We start from the raw sequence: 14,415 nt of genomic DNA, 5'->3' as shown, positions 1-14,415 counted from the left end.
CCCAAGACGTGTTGCTCTCTCCTCGAAGTGATGCCAATCTGATGGCGATATCTCCCCCCCCCACCCCCCCCCCCCCCCCGCCACCATCCCCACCTCTTCTTCACCCGTCCGTCTTCTCCTGCGAATAATGATTCTTTTTAATATAAACATCAACCTCAGACAAATGGCAAGCTTTTCTTTGGCGGATGATTCATGGTCCTTCGTCTTCGGGCATGGTTGCAAATAAAACTTTAGCCAGTATTACTAACACGTTCAACCCATCGAGAAATAATCCCTGTAAGAGCTACAAAAAAATGGAGAATTTTTCAGGACAGGTCACAATTACTATGGTTCTTTCTTTGAAAACAATGTTATTTGGAAAGGACGTGAATAGGAAACATTAAGTTTCTTTTTACCTAATGTTGAGTGGCCGCTCGAACGTTTAAGATGTTTGGGAGTAAGGGCAGGAGGGGTGTAAGAGGGCATGGAAGGCGCTGCCGGCGACGGGGGTGGAAGGAGATACGGGAGGATATTTTACATCGAGCCACAGAAACAGACCCTTCGGCCCTTCATGGCTGTGCCGAAAAATTATCCTGCCTAGTCCCTCTGCCCTGCACCCGGACCATATCCCTCCCTTCCTTGTATCTGTCCACTTCGTACCACATTTCCACTACTTTCTGCGTAAAGAGATTCCCCCTTCATGTCCCCTTTGAACTGTTCTCCTTTCACCCTCGACCCATGTCCTCTGCTTTGTATCTCACCTCACCTCCGTGGGAGAGAAAAGTCGACTTGCATTTAATCTGACATAATTTTGAAGGCCTCGATCAAATCTCCCCTCGTTCGTCTGCGCACCAGGGAATGAAGTCCTGTCATGTTTAACCTACTCACGGTACATGAAATGGAGAAAAAAAATGGAGTTGGCCGAAGGGTCCGCAGTGTGTTGTAGATTTCTATGTTCCTGTTTCTGTTCGGGAAGGGGGACAATTCAGGCCAGCACCGCCTCTTTCAGTGTAAACTAAACTCACCACGTCTGCGCTAACCCAATTGCCGAAAATCAAGTGCATTTCTTCTCCCCCCCCACCCAATTTACAGACAATAACAAATCGCAACCTCCCCCCCCACCCCCCCCCCCCCCCCCCATTTGAAGCTGATTTCCTTCTTGGTTTGGTGGCTGGAATTTTGTCCCAATTGTGCATTTGAGTAGAGAAGCAAAAGTACACAAAAAAAACGACCTTCATCCCGTTCGACTTTAGCACCATTTTGGTGACAAGGCCAGGACTGATATAAAAGGAAATCCACTGGTTTTATTTAAACAGAGCGTTTAGAAACGTTCTTTAGTGTTGAGGGAGGTCGCGGAGACGCCGTTTCCTGCCCCGCGGCATTAATTCACCTGATGCTGCAAAGTTCAGCATCGTGTCCAGTAAGTGAGACCGGGTTGACAAAACCCGAGAGAGAGGGAGGTTTGTGGACATTAAGGAAATCACCGGGTTAGTGCAGGAGAGTGGTGGTGAGGTGGAAGCTATTTCCTGGGATGGCCAATTTGTGCTTCGGTCGGCGGCAAAGCTGTGGTCCGACAGGCCGAGGGGGTTCAATGAAACATTTAAAACTCGAAAAGAGTTTGGTAGGGTGGATGCGCTGTCGACGAAGCCCCTTGCTGGAGGCTTTAGCACCAGGGGCAACAGTCACATAATTAGGGGGTCAGACTGTGTGTGTGTGTGTGTGTGTGTGTGTGTGTGTGTGTGTGTGTGTGTGTGTGTGAGAGAGAGAGAGAGAGAGAAAGTGAGTGTCTGAGTGAGTGTGTGCGGGAGTGAATATGGAACTTTCTGCTGTACGAGTTTACAGAATATGGGTGGAAATCGATAGATCCTCATTTAAGCGAGGGAAAGGATAGGGTTAGTGGAGGGAGTTTGCACTAGGTAAACAATCGGCTGTCATTGAACGAATTTATGCCATTATAATATGGCAAATACGAGGTTCCTGCTTCATCTCCCTCCTGTAATATAGAGAAAAATCGAAACCCATAAAGACGTTTCCATTAAAATAGCGGAACAAGTACATCCTGTTACTGGCACTTGTTATAAAGGCAGCGAGTCCGCCTTCAGTCGCCAGGTGGCAACAAAGAATGAACATTGACCGAATGGTCGGACCCATGGCTTCAAGCCCCATCCCTGTCTTACATCCACGACAATAACATTAAACTGCTGGTAGAACTCGGCGGGTCCAGCACCATGTGTATTGGTCGGCATTTAACGACGAGTCCTTGTATCAGGACTGGGCGGGGTGGGGATGGGGGGAGGGCTGGTCTGCAGATGCAACTAGTGGGTGATAGCTGGACACATAAGACACATGCAGATGGGGAAGGGTTAAGGGTAGAGACAGAGGCTGGTAAATGATAAAGGAACTAGATAAAGGAGCGGCGATGGGCAGATGGGATCAGAGGGAGTATGTGTAACAATAAAACTGGGTAGGTAAGTATGTGAGTGAGAGTTAGATAGAATGAGGTGAAGGTGGGGTGGAACAGGTCAGGGGGAACCTTGGTGAATTGGTGGGAGTGAGAAGGAACACTTTGGGGAGGGATACTGAAATTGGAAAATTGGGCTTTAGGCTGTGGGGTGCCCAAGGTGAGCTTAAGGTGGCAGTGAGAAAGCTGAGGCCATGGTGAGCATGGGAACCAGAAGCTCAGGGTGGCTGTGGCGGACAGAGCATCGGCGCTCTGCAAAACGGGAGCGTCATCTCAGTATAGTCTGGCTAACGCAGAGGAGGCCACAGGTTCAAAAGCGACCAGACCTGGTGGGAGGAGGAAAGCACAATTCTAGCCTCGCCAAGAATGCCCCTGGATGATGGCGAGGTCGGAATTGGAGGGACCGACCCAGTGGTGCCCCTTGTCGGGGAACCGCCACAGGGAGTTCGAAGGGACGGGTCGACCCGGGAGTCACGGGGAAGAGCGCAGAAAGCAGCGAGGGCGGGGAAGATGCGGCTGGGGTTCCTGCTGGAGCTGGAAGAAGCGGTGAAGGATGATGTGGAGGCCAGTGGGAGGGAAGGAGGAGATGGCGAATTCGATGCGAGCGGCGAAAGCAGACGTGCAGACATTGGGGCTCTCCATTCCCCATACGTCTGCTCTCAACCTTCATTTTCTCAATCCGGATGCGGGGTCTCGACACAAAATGTTGACCTTTCCCCTTGCCCCCACCAAATGTTTCTGGGCCCGTTGAGTCCTACCAGTTTTATGCCAGGTACTGATCCACCTGGCGATTTATTTCCCATTTTTGTTCTAGATCCTGGCATCTGCATTCTCGTGTCACCTTGAGAAGTTTGTATTGCACTCTATGTAACAATACAGAATATTGATGAGAGAGAGAGAAAAGAAACAGTTTACATTACAGGGACAGTGTTTGCACTAACAATGACGAGTAAGTGCCAGAAAAAAAAGATCAATCTAGTGGCAGGATCGAATAACACGAACCGATCTATTTCAATGACATTTCGTTGAGAGGCGAAACAGTGGGCGAAGTTGCCTTATGTAGGCTCGATCTGAGCCATATGTGTTATTTCATTCCCCTCCCACACTCTTCTCCATCTCCTCACTTCTTTTCCCAGGACATAACAGATCTTGTTGGTGCTCTCCGAGGGTTTGGAATGAACTCGAGATGATTGAAATGCGGCTCAGTGTCCCACGTCTGGTGTACACTGTCTGGCCACAGCATCAGATTGAAGGTTGTGGATCTGGGCATCATTTTGACGGGAGTGTGGGGATCTGCGACGGGGAGCAGTTCCATATCCATTGTAACCCGACCCACTCATATTGACTAAATGGCAATCCCTTGACGGGAGCCCTTCGTTTCACGCACAATTTGGAGCAAGGAGGCTTAAAACAAAACACATTGAAAACTAACAATAAATCACTACCTCGAAGGATTCAAGTTTTGACATTTGTCTTTCTGATCTGATCAGATTAATGAGCGTTGCCTTAGCAATTATCAAACAATCCAAAAGTTTCTCAACACTTTTAATGACATACCCCAACCTTTCTGCTGTTAGCTCACTACGAATTTAATTTGCAAAAGCTGCGAATTTTTAGAAATAAGAAAAATGCAACACCATTTGTACCATCTGAATCTATCAGCAGGTTGTGACGCATTTCTTCATTCCCTGGCGCTACTGGCTCAATTTGTATATTAATTAACAGAGCATTAAGTTTCCAGGAAGATGTAATCCATTGAGTATGAAGTCCTGCTTTTTCTAGTTTTACTTCAGCTCTAATACCACTCCCCCAGTTCCTTCCCTTTGGATCACAGCCATACCTGCCAACTCACCTGGTAACACCCAGGCTTGGAAACGTAATCTTCTCTTGCCATTTTTCTGATGGCCTCAGTAAGCGATTTGTGGCTTCCTCCTTCTGAAATCATCACCCAAACGATTCGGTTGCCCTTTGGTTGCCATCCTCACAACACTTTTATGAAGGATGAATCTTTTACCCAGCCCACCCTTCACTCCATCTCAGATCTTGCCAGGTGATAAACAATGATTGCTCTGTCCACATTTCCTCATAGAACGTCCATTCGCTGGTCATCTCTTGTCTCCCATTAATGGGATATTAGGATTCCATCTGATAGTTTATTTTATGCATTTGTTTATTGGCTCTCATCAATGCATGCCAATTTTATTCCTCTGGCATCCCACATACCTTTGTGTTCTCCACTATGAAGCACCTTGGGGTTCTTGCTGAGCCAATCTTTGCACCAAGAGATGGTTAATCCTCGCTGCTCTCTATCTCAGATCACAATGTTTTTTCTAAGTTCTTTTCCTAAACCCTTTCCTCCATAGAAGCTCTAAGCCACAGTCACAATGACCACCTTGGCAACTGACATGGCCTGTTGAATTTTTGTCTTGGTCATAAACAAGACAACCTTCATGCCATCCATAATCTACTCCCTACCAGCAATCCCATTTCTTTTGCTTGTGAACCTGCAGAAAAAAATACCTGCCCAACCTTCTAATGTCAACATTCAAATGTCCTCAAGAATCCAATGAGTGAGATTTTTAACACATGGCTGTTTGCCCAAAGATATCAATTTTAAGAAAAAAGAGAGAGACAATAGCAACTTTTCCACTGGCACCTTGTCCAAGGAATTGACGGCCAATTTACTGGTTAAGGGTCCAGTGGAAAAGGGAAACAATCAACGTGCTGGGTCAAATGATGTAAAATCACATTGGGGATTGACAGCCTCGACCCCTACTCACATATCTGGCATAAGCTGATACTGGCATGCCAATTAAACTAGTGGAAAAAGGACAGCAGAAAGTCGCCCATTTCCAGTTGAAGGTAGACTCTCCTATCCCCAGGGATGACATGTTCAGTGGAAAAGAAGTTTGTGTCTCAGTTAGAAGTGTCCCAGTGGAAACAGCACAACAGCTTCCTACCCTGGGACACTGCATGGCTAATTAACTGGGAAAAGGGCTGGAGAGTGGAATGGCTTGGGATCTGAAGTCCAGAGTGAAAAGCAAAAGCATCAATGGAAGAATGATTAAAATGGGGTATCGGCCAGAATTGGAGGATCAGTTCAACCTTCCCATAGCCACAATTGATTTGCTCAATGACTTCTTCAATTTCACTCATATTGCTCTTGTACCGAACAAAGCCTCCCCTCACTCCCATCCAGATTGACCCTAAGATAGCCCAATTTTGCATTGTCAAAGTTGTCTGTATCTGTGTTATGTCTAGTTGTGCATTTATGTGTTTTGCCCTAAGGTCCAGAGAACATAGTTTTGTCAGGTTGTACTTGTGCAATCAGATGACAATAAAATTGACTTAACAATTCCCAGAAATAGGCATTTATTTGTATCCAGTGTGCAACCAGCACTGGACCACAAAGATTTTTCTTCCTGAAGACTTTTGGGTGTATTTTATAGAGTTGCAGTTGCTGATCATGTAAAATCACCTTAAAATATTCCTATCATGTATCATTATTTTAGATATACTGCAACCTATTTTGTTATTTCCTGTCATATTTTAAGTCTACCAGTATATTGCCCACAAAGCAAGCTGTTTTGGTCAGTCCAAGCATGACTGAGCATGCAGTCAATGTAGGTGCTATGCAAATATTGTCTTAGGTCTGGGCATGCTTAGTCAGGGAAGATGCAGGAAGGCTATAAAAGCTGCTCACATATATAGATGCTGTGTATTACATTGATTATAGATTGAATACATATTAATGCACATGTTCTTCAGGCAAAAGCATAGTGAGTGTACTTAACAATAGTATTTATTGTCTTCTGGAAGTTTCAATACAGCAGAAATGTCAATAATACAACAGCTATGATACGCTCTGTTGCATTTGTTGTGAGTATTCGCTTAATACCATATTCAATAAAAGTTCATCTAACGTTTTTCCAACTTTTTACATGATAGAGCAAATCTGAAATGATCTTCAAAGTTAATTTAAATTTTGACATACAGCATGGTAACAGGGCATTTTGGCCCACAAGTCCCTGTGGCCCAACCTCCGGTTGTGTACAGCAATTTTTTTCAAGAAGCAATCCTTTTGAAAAAAAATTGTTGTCCAGCCCAATCCACCAATGTCACATCACAAACCGATATACCTCACTCTTTTCATGCACTGCCAAAAATTTCCATCAGACGCACAGCACAGTAACAGCCCCTTCTGGCCCAGATTGTGTGACCAATTCCTGCTTCTATCTCTCACATTATGCCTTTGTATCTTTTCCAGGTGCCCCCCCCTTCTCATCTACCACATTCTGTAACATTCACCCCACCCCATTCACAGGGACTTACATTTCCTTTTGCCTTCCTTCTTGGTCTTCACTGGCTCACAGTCCTCCGAAGCTCATGTTCTCATGTTTCAGCACCTTCCCCACTCCATCTTTGTGACTAGTTCCACAGGCCTTGCCAGGTCATATCATTAAAGCTGGAAAGGATTCAGAAAAGATTGAAAAGAATGTTACAGGGTCTGGCAGGCTTCAATTTTAAGAAGAGACTGAGTAGGCTGCAACTTTTCCCCCTGGAGTGTAGAAGGCTGAGGAGAAATTTTATAGAGGTTTATAATATTATGAGGGGTAAAGATTAACATGTGAATTGTCACAGTCTTTTTCCAGGATAGGGGAATCTAAAATTAGACATACATATTTAAGATGAGAGGGGAGAGATCTAAAAAGGACCTGAGGGACACCTTCTTCATACAGTGGGTTGTGATTATACGGAATGAACTACCAGAGGAGGCTTTAGAGGTGGGTACAACTGTAATGTGGAGAAGACAATTAGACAGGTATGTGCAAGATTTAGAACAATAGTTCTCAACTTTTTTTTCCCCACTTACATACCATCTTAAGAAATCCCTTACTCATCTCAGAGCACCAATGAGGCATGGGTGGGCAACCATTTTTTTTTAAACTCACATTCTACCTTAAGTATTCCCTATGCCATAAGTACTCTGTGATTGGTAAGGGTTTGTTTAAGGTGGTGTGTGAGTGGGAAGGGAAGGTTGAAGATCATTGCTCTAGGCTCAATTATTATTGAAATATTTTGCTTGAGAAAAATTGTCATGGCCCATTTCCTTTGGAGTTATGAAACCGTGCACATAATGAGTCAATGAGGTATGATTAAAACAGTAGTTTTCAAACTTTTTTCTTTCCATTCACTTACCACCTTATGCAATCCCTTACTAATCACAGAACATCTATGGCATAGGGATTACTTAAGGTGGAATGTGAATTTTTAAAAAAATGTTTGCCCACCCCTGAGTCCAGTAGCATAGGGATTACTTAAAGTGGTATATGAGTGCAAAAAAAGTTTGAAAACCATTGATTTAGAGGGATTAGGGCTGAATGCAGGAAAAGGGTAGACAGGTTGATTTGTATGGACAAGTTGGGCCAAAGAATGTGTTCCAATGCTGCAAAACTTGTGACTCTACGAGAATCCTTCTCTAATATTCAAGGAACCTTCTTTTGTCCACCATTCTCTATTTTTCTTGGGACCTGCACTGACACCCACAACTTGCGTCCAGCACTGCCACAACCCCCCACGTCCAGCACCGCCGCAAACCCCCACATCCCGTCCAGGGACCCTTCTAGTCAGAGTGTGTCAGCACAATTACTTCTCAAACCACCATTACTATTATTTTATTATCCAAAAAATTCCAAACTCCATAAAGTGTCTGGTCCCAAGGGTTTCGGATAAAAGATTCCGTACCTGTATTACAATAGGATTACATAAACAACATACCTGTAAACTAGTATGTTGGAGATTATGTCACTGTATTTATGCAAACAAGTTACAAGATTGAGAGACTAAGAATATAACACTATTGATACTGAAGACGTTGCCAATACTAAACAAGCCAAGCAGACTTGTCGATTGAGAACCAGAGATTACAACCCACTTTGAGACCCACATTTTTTAAATCAGCTTGCAGCATTGTGCTGTCCTGTAATTATACTTCTGCCTGCTATTAATTTACTGCAGCAGATCCTGTTTCTGAAATTTTTAAGGTTTTGTAACCACTCAGTTGATCTACTCTCATGCCTTATTCTAGGTTGTGCAAAATTAACCTGAACTCATCCAACATTGTTTGCATCATCTCCTTATTCATCATTTCTGAGTGTGCATTAATTTTTAGTTTAGTCTATGTTTTCAACCCAGTCCTCAAACCCCTTCATGGTTTTACAACTTTCAGTTTTTGTAACTTCCTAACAACCTAGTAATCCTCCAAGATTTTTGCACTCCTCCAACTCTTGCCCCTGACTTAATCACTCTTTTCTATTGAGCTGTCTGGGCTCCAGTTTCTGACTGTGGTGACACACCACTAGCCTACTGCAGGGGGCAACCTGTGTACCTGCAGGAAGAGCACTGGAGGGTAAGGCAACACCTGGCCGGCTGTCAATCACCCGACCTGAATGGACCAAGCCTCATCTGGTCGGTGGCCAATCACCCTCCGGGATACAAGCTAGATCTGGCCCCTCGGGGTCAGTCTCAGAGCCAGCACAGTTACTCTCACAGCCAGCTCTGTGGAAGTTTGTGTGAAATAAAGCCTGTTGAACACACTTTATGCTTTGTGTCTGCTTTTCTGCTCAATAACGCATCACACTGTCATTAAAACTTTCTGAATTCCTAATTCTTGCTCCACTCCTTTAAGTTGTTCCTTCTAACCTACCTTTCTAATGGCATTTTGATTTCCTGTGAATTGGTTTAGCATATTTTAGGATGTCAAAAGAAATTTATATTCAGCAACCTGGATCCAGATTCCACACGGTCTGTAAGGAAGTTGCGTGTTCTCCCTGCACCCGCCTGGGTTTTGGGTGCTCCAGTTTCCTCCCACCTGCCAAAATGTACGGGGTTTGTAGGTACTTGGTGTATTTGGGTAGCATGGGTTCAAGGGCTGGAATGGCCTGCTTCTGTGCTGTTTCTAAAATAAAAGTAAAAATTAAAATTAAAAAATAAATTAAATGCACAACATGATTGTGAATGATGTAAAAACTAGTGATAAGTAGAGGTCACTGACCAGCAATATTAACTCTCTTTCACACCACAAAGAAGCCGACTTATATTTACTTCACATTGGACAACCATCGTCTTCTCCATTCCCCATCCCAATGTTGGATTAAAGCGGTAGTTGGTGGTCAATATGAACTTGATGGGCCGAAGGATTTGTTTCCAGGCTGTATTTCTCCATGGCATTTTGTGTCTTCTGGTCTGTCTTCACTGCAACTGTCATGTACATAAAGGTTATTGGCTGCTGATGCTCCGATTCTGTCAGCTTTTCAAATTTCAATTTAAATTAAATTACATAATTTAAATTTAAACAGTAACAGGCCATTTTGGCCCATGAGCCCGTGCCGTTCAATTATATCCAATTAACCTGTACCCCCGGTACATTTTGAACAGTGGGAGGAAACCAGACCCCTCAGTGAAAACCCACACAGACACGGGGAGAATGTACAAACAGAAGGGGATTCATACCATGGTTCCAATCACTGGCGCTGTAAAGCTGTTGTGCTAACTGCTACACCAATTGTGCCACCCCAAAGGCATTACAGTGGCAACCTGCAAGAGTTAAGCTGTGCTTGTCTATATGTGGGATACATGGAACAATCTGGGTTTCACTTCTCTCAGTCCTGACACCTACTTCTTTTCCTGGCCCAGGCCCAGTCTGGCCTCTGGAGGAAGCCTCATGATCCACTTCAGCCAATGGATCTGGGCTGGCTTTGGATGGGGAGAACATAAGAGGGGAAGTTGAGCTGAGCTCTCCAGCTGCTCCCATCACACCAACCTACCCTGATTACTGGACATTGGGCTTCTTTTTTCAAAGTACTAGAATAAAAAATCCCTTCCCTCGAGGGCTGCAATTTATACGAGTGCGGGCTGGCCAAGTAGCTCCTGCTGTTCATATGTTGTGCATTGAGGCTTTAAAGGAATCTCACCCTTTTTTGTGTGATCACTAGTGCGATATTCAGTGCTCTTTCTCAGGCAGAAAGCCAAGCCACTTGTCACTTATGCTTGCTCTACTCAAAGCTGGAAGACACTTCAAAGAAGCTAATGTTTCACTCTCTTCCAGTGTCTCGTAAGCTGATGTCCTTGTTAAAGTTGTATTTGATTGTTGTAACTATTTTCAAAAACATCTTCAATATGGGTAGCTCTTGTATCATGGGTGAATACTGCATTTCCCACAGATGTTTAGCAAAGATTCAATTGAAAGTCAGCATTTGTGGGACAAAATAAAGAGATGTGTGATCAAAGAAGATTAAAAATATATGAGGACAAAAGTCTCCTCTGTTGTACATGATAAATGTGCAAAGCAACAATGTGTGCAGTTCCATGCAATCTCGCTCCAGTAGTAAAAAAAGTCCAGAATTTGAGAAGTGGGGACATTTTGTGCAGTGAGAACAGGAGTGTTGTTTTCATGCTTTAACAAAGGAGAGACCGAGTGGGAGATGAGAGCTCAAGAGTTCAGACAGAGAGAGTCTGGGTGACTGAAACACAAACAAAAAAGAGCATGCAAGTAATTCAGGAGACTACTGTCATTTGTGGATTGCCGAGGGTCACGTGACCTCCATCTCTGAAACTTTTTCATAAATCAGAAGACTTGTCAATCAAGGTTGGACTCCGGCCACCCATTAGTGTACACCTTACCATTGGCTCATTTAAATGACTCAGTGTCATCATCGAGCAGACATTCAGAACAGTTTAAAACATCGATACAGGACGCATTTCCTCCTCTCTACCTCTTGGTCCAACTCCCGGACATTGGTCCATGCCAGGTTGCTACTGTGATCATCGCTGGAGGAGTCATGGGTAAGGTGTGCATTACACTGTGTTAAGATATAGTATTGCAATAGATCAGTGCTTGCAAAGAGCCGCACCCCTGTTGGTTACAGGGAATTGGGTGTGTGTTTGAAAGTCCCTGTCTGTGAAGTGTGTAGACATGCGGGAGAGTGTGGTAGGGTAAGCAGCTACTGGTATCAGAGTCCCTTGTGCCCGTCATGCCTGCAATAGTTTTTGTCTCGTACTGGTCACTGGTGTTGGAGTCCAACCTGCGTCCAATGTGAATGTCTACATAGTTATTTAGTAGTAGAGTAATGAAGTATCACTTGATGTCTTCCCCTGTTTATCTCCCATGTGTTCAATAAAGTTACCTTTGATTGTAACACCTGTGTTCAGACTTATCTCTCTGTGAACCCACCGAACCTGATACTTTCCAAACACAACTACTGATAGCATCTTGCTCTCCAATCTGTGTTGGTTCCGAATACTGATAGTCTTTCGAACACAGCTCCAGCAGTACAGGGAAAGAGAAAAATAGCTACAGGGATCCCATAGTTAGGGGAACAGATGGACATTTCTACGATTGCAGACACGATTCTAAGATGGTATGTCATCCCCGGTGCAAGGATCGTGGATATCACCAAGGATTTGGTGAGCGTTCTTAAAGGAAGAGTAGACATCCAAAGGTCATGGACATTGGCAAAAAATGAATTGAGGTTCTGTCAGGAGATTTAAATAATTAGGAAATATGCTAAGAAGGGAGATCGAGATGTTAATAACCTCCAAATAATCCCAGAGTTTTGTGCTTGTCAGAAAGAAACAAGAGCGATGTTGCAGGATTTAGATTGCTGGGGCATTTGGAGCAGTTCAGAGGAAGGTGAGACCTATAAATAAACATTTCTTGTATGCTTACAAATTGAGCACATTAAATAAAACCACAAATTTCTGATAATTCATTATTGCAATGTTGCAACATGTAAATGAAGTAAATTTATTTTAAAAATCACCGCGAAGCGACAAACAAATAAGATTAATGGTTTCTGGTTCTAAATGCAGAGGTTGGCAGAAACGGGAAATTATATTAGTTTTAATCATTGAGGCCAACCAGCTGACAATTTCTGACTTTATTCCACAAAAGAGCTTGCCTGACCAAACCCAACTGTTCCCAACTTTCCCAGTCGGAATGTCTGCCTGAAGTGAATCTGGACGTCCTTTAACCAATGCCCCCATCCATAGGACGTTAAGAGTCACTGCTCCCCAACACGCCCCTTTGCTCAGAAAATACATCCAGTCGAGTAGACAGAACAATTGGCCATTCAGGCAAAAGGTGAAGAATCCCTCTTGCTTCTCCTTTGTTTCCCTGCTGGCTAATTCCCCTCATTCCTCTGACACTCTAAGTCACTTAAATTTGTTTTTGATTATCCCAGAGTTGTACTTTCACCTACTGCAGGTGCAAGGACAGTTGTTCTGGTCATTGGACAACAAGTAGAAGTTCCTGATTCAATTTAGCAATGATTTGAGGCTAATTAGGAAGGTCTTATTAAATGCAATTTGACCTGTGGGAGATCAGATCTGTACTATCCGAAAGAAGAGTCTTCTTATGAAACCTTTGGTAAGCTGAAATAGCGTAAAGCGAAGAAGCAATTACTATTGATTTCTATAGGAAAAATTTATGAACAATCCCAGACCCAAAAAACTTCACTAAAGTATACCAAATAACAAATAAAACCTCGAATAACACTAACATATAGTAAAAGCAGGAATAATATGATAAATACAGTCTATATAAAGTAGAAATAATGTATGTACAGTGTAGTTTCACTTACCAGAATCGGGAGGACAGCAGACTGGAAGGCTGAGGGGTGGTGGGTGGGGATGATGGCTTGTGAGGCTGAGTCACCGGAGGTTGGGGTGGTAGGAGGTACTGGAGACTGGGGTGTAGGAGAGAGAGAGAGAGAGAGAGAGAGAGAGAGAGAGAGAGAGAGAGAGAGAGAGAGAGAGAGAGAGAGAGAGGAAGAGGAAGAGGGTCATTTACTGTTCAAAGCTATAGCAGTTTGATGCTGAGTGTAGTTCCCGGGGAAGGAGCTTGGCGGCACCACTCTCGCTGCTCTCTTTGTAAAAGTGCAATACCTCTTCGGATTTCTTTTGGTTAGCGAAAACAAGCACTAATGTAGGTCTTTTGTAAAAGCCAAGTGGCGCAAAGTGAACTTTTGAAAAGCAGGGGATACCTGAAGTTCTTTTTAACATATATAACTTTAATGAAGGGAGCATGAGGTCCACCCTGGCTTCAAGGGAAGTAAATCATTATCCTATTCCTTATTTCACTTTGTCCCTACTACCTACTTATTTTTCTCTCATGTACCCCCAACAACATCCCTTTGATTCCCAATGCCATGAACCTGCACTAGGAGGTAACCTGCACTAGGAGGTAGTCAATTAACCTATCAACATATCTGAGGGATGTGATTGGGTGTGATGATACGCTGCGGTACATCACTCGGCCAACAGGTGGCCTAGAGACATGGCACCCAGCCTAATGACATCAGACCACTAGGTGGGCCCAAAGGGCCCATGGTTTAAAGCCAAGGCCCCAACTGTGTGCTCTCTCTCTCTCTCTCTCTCTCTCTCTTTCTCTCTCTCTCTCTCCCCCCTGGGACCACTGTAAGCACAGCTAGCAGCTAACTAGATCTTTATGTGAGTGGAATAAAGCTGTGTTACCCCAAACAGTATGGTGTCTGTGTTTTCCTTTGGCACAGCCTGCCTCAGTTGGAAACCTGAGTACCAACAGAAAAAAAACCTACATAGTTGTAGGAAGAACGTGCAAACTCCGTACTGGCATCACCTGAGGTCAGGATCACTCGCAGGTCAGTGAAGATGTGGGGACCAGCTATAACTACCATGTCATAATGACACCCAAGAGAAAGATGTTTATTGGGTTCCTTATCAATCTAGAAGAAGGGGTCTTGTTTGCCAGAATGTATCAGAAAAACTGATCCAGAATTTGTGATCAGTGATCAGCTCCCAAACTCAGTGCAATCCTTCAGTAAAGAATCTCGTTACTTTCTCTCCATTCCCCTATTGAGAAGTTTCTGCAAAATTGCAGATCCAAGTTCAGTGGTGAGGCCTCACACAATGGAAGAATATTCCATTCATAATGGCAA

At 43.9% G+C, this 14,415-nt stretch overlaps 1 long non-coding RNA gene across 2 annotated transcripts in view; it reads right to left on the bottom strand.

Moving 5' to 3' along the window:
- Positions 1-6,305: 6,305 nt before the first annotated feature.
- LOC138746746 (uncharacterized) overlaps positions 6,306-14,415 on the bottom strand; it is a 52,056-nt gene continuing 43,946 nt past the window's right edge. Inside the window, exons 4-6 of one of the 2 annotated variants that reach the window (XR_011347094.1) lie at positions 9,495-9,700; positions 9,225-9,398; positions 6,306-6,905 (exon numbers count right to left, since the gene is read on the bottom strand). This is a non-coding gene — a long non-coding RNA (uncharacterized lncRNA). Of the gene's footprint in view, positions 6,906-9,224; positions 9,399-9,494; positions 9,701-12,381; positions 12,872-14,415 lie in introns of those variants that run through there. The other variant, XR_011347095.1, reaches the window with a different exon arrangement.

The sequence above is a fragment of the Narcine bancroftii genome, chromosome 12, assembly GCF_036971445.1.
Source record: "Narcine bancroftii isolate sNarBan1 chromosome 12, sNarBan1.hap1, whole genome shotgun sequence".
In the NCBI taxonomy this organism is placed as follows: Eukaryota; Metazoa; Chordata; class Chondrichthyes; order Torpediniformes; family Narcinidae; genus Narcine; species Narcine bancroftii.
This window is presented reverse-complemented; position numbering and strand designations above follow the sequence as displayed.